The sequence below is a fragment of the Colobus angolensis genome, unplaced genomic scaffold (assembly GCF_000951035.1).
Source record: "Colobus angolensis palliatus isolate OR3802 unplaced genomic scaffold, Cang.pa_1.0 Scaffold52, whole genome shotgun sequence".
NCBI lineage: Eukaryota > Metazoa > Chordata > Mammalia > Primates > Cercopithecidae > Colobus > Colobus angolensis.
Window position 1 is genome coordinate 9022785 of NW_012118710.1, and position 16679 is coordinate 9039463.

The 16679-nt window shown below is 37.8% G+C and overlaps 1 long non-coding RNA gene across 1 annotated transcript in view; it reads right to left on the reverse strand.

Annotated features, from left to right (window-relative positions):
• LOC105525185 overlaps positions 1 to 10482 on the reverse strand; it is a 34047-nt gene extending 23565 nt beyond the window's left edge. The window contains exon 1 of the long non-coding RNA XR_001003869.1: positions 10378 to 10482. This is a non-coding gene — a long non-coding RNA (uncharacterized LOC105525185). The remainder of the gene's footprint in view (positions 1 to 10377) is intronic.
• Positions 10483 to 16679: the final 6197 nt, after the last annotated feature.

The following is a 16679-nucleotide window of genomic DNA, read 5'->3' on the forward strand; positions in this document are numbered from 1 at the left end:
AAAAAAAAAAAAAAAAGAAAAAAGAAAGAAGTAGAACAGAGGATACTAGTGACTGGGAAGGGCCGCGGAAGGGACTGGTACGGTTTGGATGTGTGTCCCTTCCAAATCTCATGTTGAAACGCTATCCCCAATGTTGGAGGTGGGCTTAGTGGGAGGTGTTTGGATCAGGAGGGGTGGATCCCTAGTGAATGGCTTGGTGCCATCCCCATGGTAATGAGTCAGCTCTGCTTGGTAATTTTGTTAAAGGATGCAAAATTACAGCTAGATAGGAGAAATAAGTTCTAGTGTTTTATAGCACCATGTGATAACTATAATTAACAATAATATATAGTTATAAATTGCTAGGAGAATATTGACTATTTCCAACACAAACAAATGATAAATGTTTGAGATAATAGATATGCTAATTACCCAGATGTGATCACTATACATTGCATATATGAAAACATCACTGTCCCACATAAATAAATATGTATAACTATTTTGTCAATTTAAAAATCAAAGTTAAAATAAATATCAGACTCCCTCACTTCCTAAATTAATCCCCTTCAATGGCTTCCCATATCACACTAAGAATACAATATATTATTTCCATGGCCCAGCCCGCCCAGGACTTGGCCTCTGCTTCCCTGTATAACTTCCTCTCATTCCATCCTTGCTTACTCAGCTATTTTTCTGTTTAATAACCTAAGTTTTTTCCTGCCTTGGGATGTTTCCCCTTATTCTACTCCATGCCTGGAAATCTCTTCAACCCATTTCCATATGATTTGTGCCTTCCTGGCATTTAGGTCTCAGCTCAAAATTTACCTCCCAATTGTAAGTAGCTACCTTGACACTCAAGTTATTTTCTTATTCTGGTTCTTATTTTTATGAAATTTTCCACTTTATAAATAATTGAAATAATCATGTTCACTATTTTTTTCTTTGTTTTTTGGTGGTGGTGTTTATCTCTCTATCACATTCTTGGCCCACAACCAGCAGGGTTTCTTCCTGTCCAGACCCTAAAAGTGTTGGACAAATGGTAGGTGCTTAAATAATATTTTTGAAACAAATAATGTTAGATAGATATCTTCTCACCTACCACTAGATTATAATCAGATTTAAAAATTCAATGTTCTAATGAGATCACTTGGACTCGGGAAGGGGAACATCACACACAGGGGCCTATCATGGGGAGGGGGGAGGGGGGAGGGATTGCATTGGGGAGTTATACCTGATGTAAATGATGAATTGATGGGTGCTGACGAGTTGATGGGTGCAGCACACCAACATGGCACAAGTATACATATGTAACAAACCTGCACGTTATGCACATGTACCCTAGAACTTAGTATAATAAAAAAAAAAAAAATTCAATGTTCTTATCTATAAAAACTAAAAAACCTACTGGATTATGTATCTCATAACTAGTAGGGTTAGACAATTTCCTTCTCTGTTCAAAACTTTTAAATACTGCCTTGCACAGCAAATAAAGTACAAATTCCTTAATATACCTTTTAATGCCATCAACAATACGCCCTCTAACTATTGTCTGTAACAGGAAAGAACCTGCCTCAGATTTTCCAATATAAAACTTTGGGAGGATGTCTATTCAAAATGATAGGAAATGCCCTCCTTTGGTAAGATGATTCCAAAAAGTAGTTGCATCTTAACATTGTTGCCAGTAACATAGGAACAATACACGCATCAGAATAAATATTTTTACAAACAATTCCATGTAGTTCTGTTAGGTTCTATAGATTTAATTTTTAAACAGAATGAGCCTATGAATGATCGATTATGTCAACACAAATCCTCACACATATCTGGTTATAGGTACTTACTATCAGTTTTTGTATCTAATTGAAAATAGAAAATAAAACAAGGGAAATTGTTCACAGTACTTTAAGTTTCCTTCCAACCATTCCCTCCTCCACTGGCCACAAACTAACCTTCTGTAGTTCAGCCCCTAGAAATCAGTCATATTCTTAAACATGTTGCCTGCTTTCTTACCTACATACTCTGACAAACATATCTGCTTAGAATTTTCTTTTCTAGAAACCTTTTTTGAAGCTATATAGGGAACTCTTTGCCCGTCAGATCTGGGCAAAATATTCTATCATGTTGGATTCCATGTCCCTCCCCCATTGTCTCCCAACATTTCATTATTTTTAGTAATTTTGTTAAAGATATGCAGGCTGATGATAGGCAGATGGAGGGATACGTCAAACCTTCAAAAAAGGTTTTTGACTGACTAGACAAAAAGCTGTCTCTTTTTAGTCATCAAATGTTTTTCTCTTTCCCAAAGTCTCCTCTGGTTTATCAGATCCAAAGTAATTGCTATCTAACCTATACTATATTACACTATTTATGCATACTTTTAAAATTGTCTTTTTTCGTAATTTATAATGTGTATGTCTTCTCTCCTCTATTATAAATTCCACTAGTCCAGATAATATTTTAACAGTTCTATGTCTACAAGGTGCAAATAATAATGCCTATATTATTATCTGCACCCTAAGAAAATTAAAAATATCAAAAGGCCATGTAGATTCATGTGTTTTATAAACTGCAGAGTGTTCTCCACGTGTGGGTTAGGTTATTATTAATGTAATTTGAAGGATAAATCAGATGCACCAAAATTTCCATTATGAAGTGAACTGTATCTGCTTAGAAAAGGGCTGAGTGTGCAAGATACAACTCCAACAAGGCCTAAGGATAGAATTGATCTGAGAAAAATGGGGGAAAAATTGCTGGTTACTCTGGAGAAGGAGGGAAGAGAAAGAGGAAGTAGATTCTGTGAGATGTCAAAAAATTGAATATTTGTTGACATAATTCCTCCATCTGCCTGTCATCAGCCTGCATATCTTTAACAAAATTACTAAAAATAATGAAATATTGGGAGACAATGGGGTAGGGGCATGGAATCCAACATGATCGAATATTTTGCCCAGATCTGAAGGGCAAGGAGTTCCTTGTATAGCTTTCTGGTTACCTGACTGTAAGCTTTAATAGTGGTCACAGTAGTAGTGATACTTGCCCAAAAATAAGCTCAGTGCTATCCATATAGCAAAGTTACAGATAATGAAACTGAGATTTAATCCTGAGGGATTAAATCTTTATAGTTTGATGAAATGATTTATTGTTTTTGTAGTAGGGTGTGATACTGAAGTTTCAACAAAAGCATCACTATAAGACATATCAGATACCACTGTGAATGTGGAATGATTCTCATGTGAAAAATATATAAGAGATAGTTGAGGCATGATTTCATAAATCTTGGACCTTTCAGAAGGATCAAGGATATAAGTCAAGTTAGAAAGTAGAGAAACAAGAAGGATTTGTAAGGTTTTCCTTAGAGAGAGCTGTTGAACTGCAGAGTCCTAACCAATAAAGTAGGGGTTACGGGAAGATGCAGTGCTGGTGAGAGAGATGCTAAAATTTAACCCAATCACAGCAAGGGGGAGCTTTGGAAGAGCTTTCCATGTGTTCCATGCAATCCTGATATGACTCTAAAGTAGCTATCCTATGACAGCAGGATAAAGTGACATCATTGGAATCCCCCTACAACTTCTCAGTCTTGCAAGCAAAATGGTTACAAAAGTATGTCTTTGATGCAAATATAGACTGCTCATGAGAAAGAGACCTGGGCCATAGTCCTTTAAAATCCTATCCCAAGTCAATAAGAATACAAAAAGAACAGCAATTGGAGTAAACCACCAGAGAATCAGGTGCTTAGAGGTGTGTGGCAGCCTGAGAAATAACGATACCTATGTTTCAAGAGTTGACAATAACTGGAAGTTGTGAAGAATCCATTGAAATACCAAGAAAGAGTCTGTTCTAACCATTGTCCAGGCCCAGAGAACTTGAAGTAGCCCAGTTAAAGTAAGGTATGCTTTATCCCTTCACCTCTCAGTCTCACATCTCCCAAACCAGAGGCCCAAAAGAGTAAAAGTTACTTGCTTGTGAAGGAAGTAAGTGAGAGAAAAGAAACAAGACCTGAAGGTAGCCTGCAACCCAAGCACATATCCAAGGAAAGGAGAGGAGGACTTTTAATGGAAGATTGAAGAAGACTGATTAATATCTTGAATGGAATACTGAACAGTTACAAACAAAACAAACAGAACAGAGTTACTGCTTTGTGACTCATGATCTTATGACTACCAGTTACCTAAGAATGAGCAGAAAAATTACAGGATAAGTCAAATTTCCCACCTAAGAACAAAGAGAAATAACTCACCCATGGATGAAATGTAAATTGGACAGGGTTGGTAAAATATATATATATATATTACACCCTGAGAGTTCTAGGTTCACTATACCTGTTACATTTATACAAACCCTAGAGTGTATCTTTAAAGCCTCCAGAAGATTAGAATCCAGAATATTAGAGTTTCAGTTTAGCCTATTTAACAGTCATCATTTATTCTAGAACCATTTGTAAAGTGTCCCGACTTTGGGCTGAGCACTGGATTAGAAGCTGTCTCCTACACTACGTCCATTATCCTCACAGCAATACTCACTCTCCAGTAATATAAGAGGCCAAGGTCCATTCACATTCTCAATATCACTTAATCCCCCCAACACATTGCAATATGGTCAGGACAGGATTATTATCTCCATTGTACTCCAAGGAAAATAAAGCTAGAGGCATTAGACAGCTTACCAAAGACAACAGCACTAGTGAGCTATGCAGCTAGCCCTCCTCATCACAGAACCTGACTGTCTCCTGAACTCTGTTCAATATAGCTATCACACTTAACTTTTTCATCTGGCACTTCACACGCTTTTCTCAGAGATTCTGTGTAATATATGTATATAGCTGACTGCATTTGTTTTACTCTATCTTGATAAATCTTCATATGTAAATTTCAACCATTTTTCTATTTGTGGCCTTGGTGGTTAACATTAGTGCATAACTTTGGGCCTTCATCTACAAGGTAATGTGATTTTAAAAAAAAGTTTGGAGACTATTTTTTCTTTGTTTACAGCAATGTTTTCTCACATTTTTTCTAACCCAAATTTAAAAATTATTTCAAAGAGCCCCTTTACAAGAAAGTAGGCATCTAACACAATGCAAATTTTTAGAAAGTAATCATTTTAATTCTAGGATCTGTCAGTCACTGTTGAGCTAGTAAACTCTTCATCTCTGCATTGCCAGTATATTATATGAAATAGGTGTAGTGTATTAATCTGCTTGGGCTGCCACCACAGAACGCCACAGAAGAGTGGCTTAAACAACAGAAATTTATTTTCTCACAATTCTAGAGGCTGGAAGTCCAAGAACTTGAAAGTCATCACTCCCATCCTCACAACAAGGAAAATTCTGAACAAACTGAAAATCAAAAACCTTATTAGATCTATCAGAGAATTAAGGCCACAGGAAAAACTGCTGTCACCAAAACTGAAGATAGAGAGGCAGACACAGAGATTCACAACTTAACAGATCAGAAGCCCAGGAGGAGAAGTGCACAGCAAAAGCCATATTGGTGGGAAGATTTTAAATTATAATTGACAAATTACTAGAGGATTAGTATGGAATAGTTGGAGAATTAAAAACTCGGAGGGGGCCCAGTTTTAGGGGTCCCTAACACTTTTGTGAATTTTACCTCTAGCAGCTCTATCATTTATTCAGTGAGTATAGCTTATAGGTAAGTGAAATGAATGACAGAAATGTTATAAGTGACAGAAGGAAAAAATTAGGGATACTGTATTATAAGGTACTTGTACTATCTGTGAGGCATGTGCAAGAAAAATAGAATCTTGGGGCCACAGACTCACATGCAAAAGGGAAAGTTAACCATGAGAACTGAGCCACCAACACTATTTCCCTTTTGTTTTCAAACAGGTAGCTGTAATTTCACAGTCCCATGTCACAGCCTCATTTCCTCTACTCCCTCTTTTCATATGCTTACTTTCTCTTATATAAAATGTAGATTTACTAAGTGCAAGAAAACGCATAATTGACACGCTTTTTTCTCATATAAAATGTAGATTCACTGAAGCTCATCAGAGCCTCACTATAATGTAACTATCTGCCTCACAGCCTATACTCCCCTCCCTTTTCTCTCTCTTCTGCTTGCTCTTTTCCCTTTAAATACAAAAGTTCACAAAACCCTCTTTAGAAAAAAACATAGATCACAGACAGATGCTCTTGTGATTTGAGTTTTTTCCTGGGCTTCCTCAACCTTGGTTAAATAAACCTCTAATTGATTGAGATACCTGCCTCAGTCAACTTTTTTTTTCTTTTCTTTTCTTTTTTCTTTTTTTTTTTTTTTTGAGACAAGTCTCCCTCTGTCACCCAGGCTGAAGTCCAGGGGCATGATCTCGACTCACTGCAACCTCCGCCTCCCAGGTTCAAGCAATTCTCTGCCTCAGCTTCCCGAGTAGCTGGGATTACAGGCACCTGCCACCATGCTTGGCTAATTTTTTTGTATTTTTAGTAGACACGGGGTTTCACCATCTTGGCCAGGCTGGTCTTGAACTCCTGATCTCATGATCCACCACCTCAGCCTCCCAAAGTGCTGCAATTACAGGCATGAGCCACTGCGCCCAGCCCTCAATCACTTTTTGGTTTACAGGGAGTATAGTGTTATTTGAAAGTGGGTTTTGATTCGTCATTAATGTATATTGCAAACTCTACGGTAACCACTAAAAAATATTTTTTAAAAAAGGAATTATAATATGTTAAGAAAGGAAATAAATGAAATCATGTAAAATGCTTAAAATCAAAGAAGGAAGAATATGAGTAGAATAAAAGGACAACAAATAGAAAATACATACAAATATGGTAGACATTATTTCAACTAGATCAATAACCACTTTAAATGCAAATGTTCAAATATACCAATTAAATGATGGAGATTGTCAAGAGTAGGCTTTTTTTAAAAAGACTCAACTATATGTTGTCTAAAGGAAACTCATTTTAAAGATCCAGACAGATTAAAAGTAGAGATGAAAAAAGATACATCATGCTAACCCTGACCAAATAAAGCTGAATGACATATATTAATTTTGGACAAAGCAAAGTAAGTATGATAAAGGTTCCTATTAGATTATGTTACAGACTTTCATAGAGAGAATATTTAGAATCCTAATCTTGAAAAAGAAAATTATTGTGGGTTTTGTATAAAGATTTTTCTCCTAACCCTACTTTGTCCTAATAGAATTTTTTTTGTCTGCTTATTTTAAAGTACTTTTTAGATTTCAAGTTCCAATATAGAAGTCCTGGAGGGTATATACTGATTCCCCAGGATATGGCATGCTTCAGTTTTTAAACTAGTCAGGTTTATGACTTCAGGAAATTTTCCAAAGCACTCCAATCCTTGTCATACCTAGTAAGTAGCTAATCCAGGATCAACAAGAAGGAATGGGGATCATACTGCCAGCAGGGAGTAGCCATCACATGGCTAGAGTTCCATTCCCCAGAATCTGAAGTTGGCTCTAAGCTTTTAATCTGGGTACCTCAGTTAGTCACATTCAGCTGATGGACAGAAAGTATCAACTGGTTACAGATAAGTCAGATCAAGGATGGATCCAGGTTTGTAGGGCCTAAAAGCTTTTATAATCTTGAAGGCCCTTTCTAAGAAAAATAACACGAAATTTCAAATATAAAACTAGGGTACAAAAATAAATCAGAAAAGGATCATAAATATCAATTTTTAAAAGCTGGCAGATGCCACAAACATGACAAATATTCAGAAAATAGCATAACATTTTCACTAATTAACTTTGTGACAAATATCTATGATATTTTCTTCACATTTTTGACTGCTCATACTTAGATCACCTCTTCAAATAGAGTCAAGCATCTCATAACATTTAAATCAACCAGAGACCATGTATATGAAGGTGATCCCATAAGATTATAACATCACTTCCACTGTATCTTTTCTAGGCTTAGATATGTTTAGATTCACAAATACCATTTTGTTACAATTGCCTACAGTATTCAATACAATAATATGATGTACAGATTTACAGCCTAGGAGCAACAGGTTACACCATATAGCCTAGATGTATAGTAGCTATATCATCTACGTTTGTAGAAGCATACTCTATGATGTCCTCACAACAAAGAAATTGCCCAATGACACATTTCTGAGAATGCATCACTGTTGTTAAGCAATGTATGATTATAATAATTTTATAAAAATGATTTTCTATTAAGAATATTTTAAATATCTCATTCAGCTTTAGTTGTTTAAGTTTTCCTTTTATTATCAATAGTTTAGAAAAGTTTCAGCATCACAACTCAATATTGGTAGACGTCACATATATATTTAGGATTGCCAAAGATAGAAAAACCTTCCTTTTATGTTCATTCTTGTGTGTGTGTATGTGTGTGTGTGTGTGTGTGTGTGTGTGTATGTGTTTTAATTTTATTTCAATAGTTTTTGATGTACAGGTAGTTTTTGGTTACATGGATAATTTCTTTAGTAGTGATTTCTGAGATTTTTAGTGCACCCATCACCTGAGCAGTATACACTGTACCCAAAATACAGTCTTTTATCCCTCACCCCCACATCTTCCCCCCAAGTTCCCAAAGTCTACAGTATCATTTTGATGCCTTTAAAATATCCAAATTACATATTTTTTCTCATGTTTTTATTTTCCTATGTATAATCCCTCCAAACTCTTCCCTGTGGAGTCTTAAAATCCCCCCTACTCTTCTTCACACTCTACTTTAGTAGAGCAGAGCAATTAGTTTTGTTTTTCTTAAATGCAGACTTGATTTCCAACTAAGGATGGGGGGAAAGTGAAAACAATGGAAATAAAAGGTCAAAGAATCCCTCAGGTGAGTCACACAAAGCTATTTATATATTTTTTCAACTTCATGTCTAAGAATTGGCTGAAAAGTGACAATTCAGAATGGCTGAGTGAAAAGGAACGAAAAAAATCACAATTCTGTGACATGACTCAGGCTCCACACTCCGCCGGTCAATGATTTACAGAATTAGATAGCAACCCAGAGAGGGAGAAATTAGCCGAGGCTGGCACTGAAAAAGGCAAGACTGCACTGCAAAAGAAAACAGGACAGAGAAGACCAATGAAGTAGGAGAATTTCCAGGGATAGTTACAGATCACGACTCCACACTTGGTCACTGCACAGATCCTGGATGAACCACAGGAAGGAAGGGGACAGAAAAAGGCCCAGTTGGAACCCTCTATGGTGTGAATCAACAGGGAGAAACTCCAGGTACAAGAGTCAAGGCCCTAACTCTCATCTGAAAATGATGTCTTTGTGGAAAAAGAGGCAGCAAAGCAAGAAAACAATCTCCTCTCACGAATGACTACATTAGCATGCTGACACAAGAACAAATACCCTTGCCACAAAAAAAATAAACTACAGTGGTGCCTCAAGTTCCACAAGGATTGGTTCCAGGAACCCCCTTAGACACCAATATCTGCAGATGCTGAAGTCCCTGATATAAAGTGGCATAGTATTTGCACATAACCTATGCACATCCTCCTATAAATCATCTCTAGATTATTAGTAATACCTAATACAATGTAAATACTACGTAAATAGTTGTTATACTGTATTTTTATTTATATTATTTTTGTTTTATGTTTTTTCTGTATTTTTATATCATTTTTGTTTTATCATTTCCTACCCTTCCAACCCAGAATAGTTTTTATTCTTTGTTGGTTGAATCTGCCGATGCAGAACCCATGGATGCAGAGGCCAAGTGTAACTAAAATCCAACCAAAAAATGCCCACTATTTCAGTGATTTTTTTTTTTTTAAGATTGAAAGATAAATTCACCTTCCCCAACCTCTGTTTTAAAAAAATACTTTATAGCCTTAAGGAGCTCTGAACTTATATATACACCAGAGATTCCCCATAGATACACAATCTATAATTTACGTAGTTTACGAGATAAAAGATATTTAATAGTTAGAAAGGCAAGAAAAGAAAGGCAAGATTTAAATGTAGTGGTAACAAATATTTTTTGTGGTAATAAATGCTTCTTTCTTCCCCCGAAGCTTTGTGGAAGTGTGGAGATTCACATTCAAAATGAAGAATTGAAGAATTATTTTGTGAAATAATTTGCAGAGGCTCAATCAAGAGAAATGAAATTATTTAAAGAGCAATTTCAACATAGTGAAAGCCTGCTAGGGAGGTAGATTCAGGTTTCTTAGTCACCAAATGCCACGCTGACCCAGATTCAGGGCAGAGTGAGCACCAAGAATTTTGAAAGCTGATCGAATGGATAGTCTATTTTAATTTTTTTAAGCTGCCATTTCTCAAAAAAAAAAAAAAAAAGCCCCAGGGCATGTGAAGAGTAATACTGATCATTAAAATATTTAAATTTACCACAGTAGTGATTAATAAAACATCAAAATGAAAGTTTACAAAAAGTAGTCTCAGCTTGTCTACAGTAGCACACTCACCCAGCCAACTCATTCTTCTCAATCTCTTTCACTTCTCACCCTCCAAACTTCAGGGGAACACAGTTCTCCCAAGTTTTTGGGAATCTTCCCCAAAAGTTTCATGCAATTCAACAAAAACATATAAGTTACGTCACAAAAGATACTCTAAGGTTAGAAGGATGATCCTGTAGAGTGTTCATGTTCTGTAGATATTTCATTAATGATGGACATATTATACTCTGACATGTACTATTTATTTGTCCCCAAATTCTATAGAGTAGGGTCATAAACTAGGGAAATGGGCCAAACATAGTCTTCAGGAGAATTTTTGTTTTGTCTCCCCAGCTTTTCAAAAAACATTTGAATTATTTACCAATATTTTTTAAACTAAGAGATCTCTCACATACAAACACACACACACTCACACTCACACACTAGTTTGGGCATAATGCCTAGAACGTAGTGGTAGTTACCTATTAGATAAGGAGCTCAAAAACTCACCATAATCTGAATAGCTTTTTTACACTCAACCACCTCCCTTAATTAAGGAACCAGGCTGGCTCATGCACATATTTCAGTTTGGAAAGCCAACCTAATTGTCCCATAGAACTGATATTTACAGGGTTTTTTTCCCAATAATAAATGCAGAAAGCATACTTCCCTGGTCTTAAAACTTGAAACTTCCATTTGTCTCGTTTGAGTTCTATCCTCAGGAAACTGACCTTCAGGAAAGGAACTGGAACTCACATTAATGCATCCAGAAAATGAGATGCCCGATACCTCACCCATCTTGATTGCTTCTTTACCCCTCCTTAATTCTTGTTTTCCCACCTTCCCTGCTATATAAACTCCCTGATTTTAGTCCACTGGAAAGAAAGATGAGAAATTGAATCTCCTCTTCTCCTTGGCTGCAGCACCAGACTAAAGCCTTCTTCCCTGGCAATACTTTTTGACTCAGTTATAGGCTTTCTATTCTGTGAACAGCAAGACCTAGACCAAAACCCCTGGCTTTTTAGTAACTTTTGCAACCTGTGCTACAAAGAGGAAACAAAATGCAATAGGAATACAGAGAATCAACAGCCAAGTGGTGGGCAGAAAAAAAAAAAGGGCCATCTCATGGAAGAGCAGCACATGAGAAAGACATTGACAGACAGGCAAGATTTTATAGGTAGAAATGATAGAAAATGTGATTCCTAAAGGAGAGAACCACATCAGCCACATGACAAAGATAGGAAAGGGCAAAGAATGGAGAGTATGTCTGGTAGTCTGGTATGATTTCATGACCCATATATAAGATGAAAAATAAGAAGGCTGACATGGCAGGCAGCAACCACAGAATGAAATGCCTCAACCACAATTGGTAGTCTAAGTTTTAGAGTATAGAAGCTTTGAAACCAGAGCTGTTCTTTAGGATAACTTTGCTATTAAATTCTAATAACCTGTAAGAACCCTTGAGTTACTGTGACAACTATCCCAAACAGCAGACTCATTATCCTTAATCATACTCTGTGTCCCTTCTGCAGTATGAACTCATCAATAACATCACATTCAACTGACAGTTTAGAACGCAAGAAACTGCCTTCCTTCAGGGTGAAGATAGAATATGAATGTGGCAAGAAGGGTATTAAAGATCAGGGTTCTCTTATCAAAGCCTCCCATAGCTATGTGCTCTTGGGCATTTTCTGTAAAATATTAATGATAATAACCTTCTTTCTAAGGTCATTGTTACAATTAAATGAAACAAGTGGTATAGTGTTTTAAAACAGTTTTCAAACAACACCATGTAACACAAATAAAAGTTATTATTGCTATAGACACAAGGGGTTGGTCAGATTCTAGCCCCTTTCTAGGGCAGTTCTTTGCGTTCTGTGTTCTGCAATCTACCTCTTACTGTCTATCTCTTACTTTCAATCCAAGTCAGAGCCCTTTTATTCTATTAATATGGCCTTTGAAGGGTCATATTATATTGGTTCTCTTGATGACATCTCAGTTTTTAGTCCTAATTATCGTTCTCAACTGGTGTTTCTGTAATAGAAAAGAAATACCTATTTCCTGGGGAGAAATTCAAATCTTCCCCCTAAAGACCTACATATTGACTCAAAATCATTCTTTAAAGCTTTGAATATAACTTAAAATGCAGTTTTTCTTTTATCAACATGATGGCTTTATCAACATAATTATTGATATTAATAATACCAACTTTCTCTAACTTATATTCATATACTCAAATTAAAGTGCTGGGTAAAATTTGTCCAAATAAATAGAAACACTAAAGATCTTAAAAATACAGGGAGATACCTCAGGCCAACTTTTGGGGAAAGAAAGTCTGTAAGAAGAAAGGTAAGGTAAAGACCAGAACACCAGAGCTGCATTTTCCCTGAGGTCAGTTGCTGATACCACAAACATTGTGTTCAAGTAGACAGCATTAGCCACATGTGGCTAGAGATTTAGAGTTCAAGAGTGATATGGTTTGGCTGTGTCCCCACTCAAATCTCATCTTGAATTATAGTTCTCCAAATCCCCATATGTCATGAGAGGGACCCAGTGGGAGGTAATTTAATCATGAGGGCAGTTACCCTCCTGCTGTTCTTATAATAGTGAGTGAGTTCTCAGGAGATCTGATAGTTTTATGAAGGCTTTTCCCTCTTTGCTCAGCACTTCTCCTTGCTGCTGCCATATGAAGAAGAATGTGTTAGATTCCCCTTCTGCCAGGATTGTAAGTTTCCTGAAGCCTCTCCAGCCATGCTGAACTGTGAGTAAATTAAATCTCTTTCCTTTATAAATTACCCAGTCTTGGGTATATCCTTATTAGAAGTGTACAAAGAGATTAATACAGTAAATTGGTACTGGTAGAGTAGGGGGTTGCTGTAAAGATAACCAAAAATGTGGAAGCAACTTTGGAACTGGGTAACAGGCAGAGGTTGGAGTAGTCTAGTGGGCTCAGAAGAAGACAGGAAAATGTGGGAAAGTTTGGAACTTCCTAGAGACTTGTTAAATGGCTTTGACCAAAATGCTGACAGTGAAATAGACAATCAAGTCCAGGCTGAGGTGCTCTCAGATGGGAGATGAGGAGCTTTTTGGGAACTAGAGTAAAGGTCACTCTTGCTATGCAAAGAGACTGGCAGCATTTTGCCCCTGCTCTAGAGATCTGTGGAATTTTGAACTTGAGAGAGATGATTTAAGGTATCTGGTAGAAGAAATTTCTAAGCAGCAAAATGTTCAAGAGGAAGCACAGCATAAAAGTTTGAAAATTTTGCAGCCTGACGATGTAGTAGAAAAGAAACACCCATTTTCTGGGGAGAAATTCAAGCCAGCAGTAAAAATTTGCGTAAGTAATTGGGAACTAAATGTTAATTGCCAAGACAATGGGGAAAATGTCTCTAGAGCATGTTGGAAATCTTCCTGGCAGCTCCTCCATCACAGGCCTGGAGGCCTAGGAGGGAAAAATGGTTTCCTGGGAAGGATCCAGGGACCTCTGCCATGTGCAGCTTCGGGACATGGTGCCCTGCATCTGAGCTGCTCCATCTGTGGCTAAAAGGGGCCAAGGCATAACTTGAGCCATGGATTCAGAGGTTACAAGTCCCAAGCCTTGGTGGCCTCCATGTGGTGTTTAGCCTACAGGTGCACGGAAGTCAAAAATTGAGGTTTGGGAACCTTTGCCTAGAGTTCAGAGGATATATGGAAATGCTTGGATGTCCAGGAAGCAGTTTGCTGCAGGGACACAGCCCTCATGGAGAACCTCTGCTAGGGCAGTGTAGAAGGGAAATGTAGGGTGGTTTCAAAGTTGCTTCCACATTTTTGGTTATCTTTACAGCAGCCCCCTACTCTACCAGTACCAATTTACTGTATTAATCTCTTTGTATACACAGAGTCCCCACTGGGGCACTGTCTAGTGGAGTTGTGAGAAGAGGGTCATTGTCTTCCAGACCCCCAAATGGTAGATCCACCAACAGCTTATACTGCGCACCTGGAAAAGCCATAGATACTCAACACCAGCTGTGAAAGCAGTTAGGTTGGGGGGCTGTACCCTACAATGCCACAGTGGTAGAGCTGCTCAAGGCTGTGGGAGCCCACCCATTGCATCAGTGTGCCCTGGATATAAGACATGGAGTCAAAGGAGATCATTTTGGAACTTTAAGATTTAATGACTGCCTTATTGGATTTCAGACTTGCATGAACTCTGCAGGCCCTTTGTTTTGGCCAATTTTTCTCACTTTGAAGAGCTATATTTACCCAATGCCTGTACCTCCATTGTATCTAGGAAGTAACTAACTTGCTTTTGATTTTACAGACTTATAGGTAGAAGGTACTGGCCTTGCCTTAGATGAGACTTTGGACTTGGACTTTTGAGTTAATGCGAGAATTAGTTAAGACTTTGAAGTATTGTTGAAAGGGCATGATTGTGTTTTGAAATGAGAGGACATGAGGTTTGGGAGGGGCTGGGATGGAATGATATAGTTTGGCTGTATCCCCACCCAAATCTCATCTTGAACAGTGGTTCCCATAATCCCCACATGTTGTGGGAGGGACCCAGAGGGAGGTAACTTAATCATGAGGACGGTTACCCTCATGCTGTTCTTGTGATAGTGAGTGAGTTCTCACAAGATCTAACAGTTTTATAAAGGACTTCCCCCTTTGCTTGGCTCTCATTCTTCTACTTGTTACTGCCATGTAAAGAAGGATGTGTTTTCTTCCCCTTCCACATGATTGTAAGTTTCCTGAGACCTCCCCAGCCATGCTAACTGTGAGTCTGTTAAACTTCTTTTCTTTATAAATTACCCAGTCTTGGGTGTATCTTTATTAACAGCATGAGAACAGAGTAATACAATAGGAGCTTTATGAGACCCTCCTGATACAGAGCTTGGGCCCCAGGTGTCACTCTATCAAGGTAAGGGTAAACTAGATCTCAATAGTTCCTCTTCTTTTCCAACCAATGAAAATTCAGAGAGGGCTGCCTTGGTGACAAACCTGAAAGGGAGAAGAAAAGTGAAAGGCATAAGTCATACCTAGTAGCTGCCCACTTGCCCTTAAGAGGTGTTCAGCGGACCAGGCACAGTGGCTCATGCCTATAATCCCAGCACTTTGGGAGGCTGAGGCAGGAAGATCATCTGAGGTTGGGAGTTCATGACCAGCCTGACCAACATGGAGAAACCCCGTCTCTCCTAAAAATACAAAATTAGCTGGGTGTGGTGGTGCATGCCTGTAATCCCAGCTACTTAGGAAGGCTGAGGCAGGAGAATCACTTGAACCCAGGAGGCAGAGGTTGCAGTGAGCCAAGATTGTGCCACTGCACTCCAGGCTAGGCAGTAAGAGTGAAACTCAGTCTCAGGAAAAAAAAAAAGGAGGGGGCGGTCAATGATCCTGGGTATCCTATGCATAGGCTGCATGGGCCAGAGACTCTTCTACCCTGAATTGGTCCACAGCAGTTCATTCTGGAGATGGCTATCAATGTCTAGCAGAAACAAACACAAAGCTTCTCTATTCTCACAAATAATTTTTCAAGAATATCCAGGAACTGTCATATATTACCATTTACACAAGAAAACAAGACCGCACAAGCATGAACAAAGCCACAGACAGACAAAACAGACCTACAATGATTTCATATATTTGAACTATCAGTCTAATAGGGGATGACAAGCATGTACACAACCAAAGTTCAAAATAGAACAACATTCAGAATGAGAGAAGAATGGAGTGTTACTGAGAATAGGTGACTACTGCCTTGCACGCAGCAGGGTTCTGCATTATAGTCAAAGCTCTGCCATTTGCATTGTTTCAGGAAAAGGAGGCTAAAAAGCCATCTGGCATTTAAAATAGAGCATTGAGCCAGGTGGAGCCACAGGAAAGGGTTATAACCCTGTCACTTACTAGTGTTACATCTTTGAGTCACAGGTTTCTCATCTGAAAAAGAGACAATGACTATTTCAAATAAAAATATGAAACTTAAATAAGTTGGCTCATGTAAAAACCTGACATATTGCCAGTATTTAATAACATCAGCTCCTTTTATTAGAATTGTTCAGGCAAGAGTAAAATCACAGGGATCTTACTTCTATAACATAGGATGCTGTTTTAAAAAGTGGGGCAAAATAGATTATCCTACCCAACCATAAAATCTCTTCTATAGCCTAAAAAGGGCACACTCAAGCCAGCAGCCAAGTTATATGGGAAACACAAAAAAAAATTTAGCTCCCAAATGCAGATCTCAGAAACTCGACACAAACCAATTTCCTATTGGATAGCATTAGATCTGGAAAAAAAAAAAAAAAAAATCTATAGGAGGGACAATCTGAAGCTATCCCAGCAAGATTAAAGTCTCT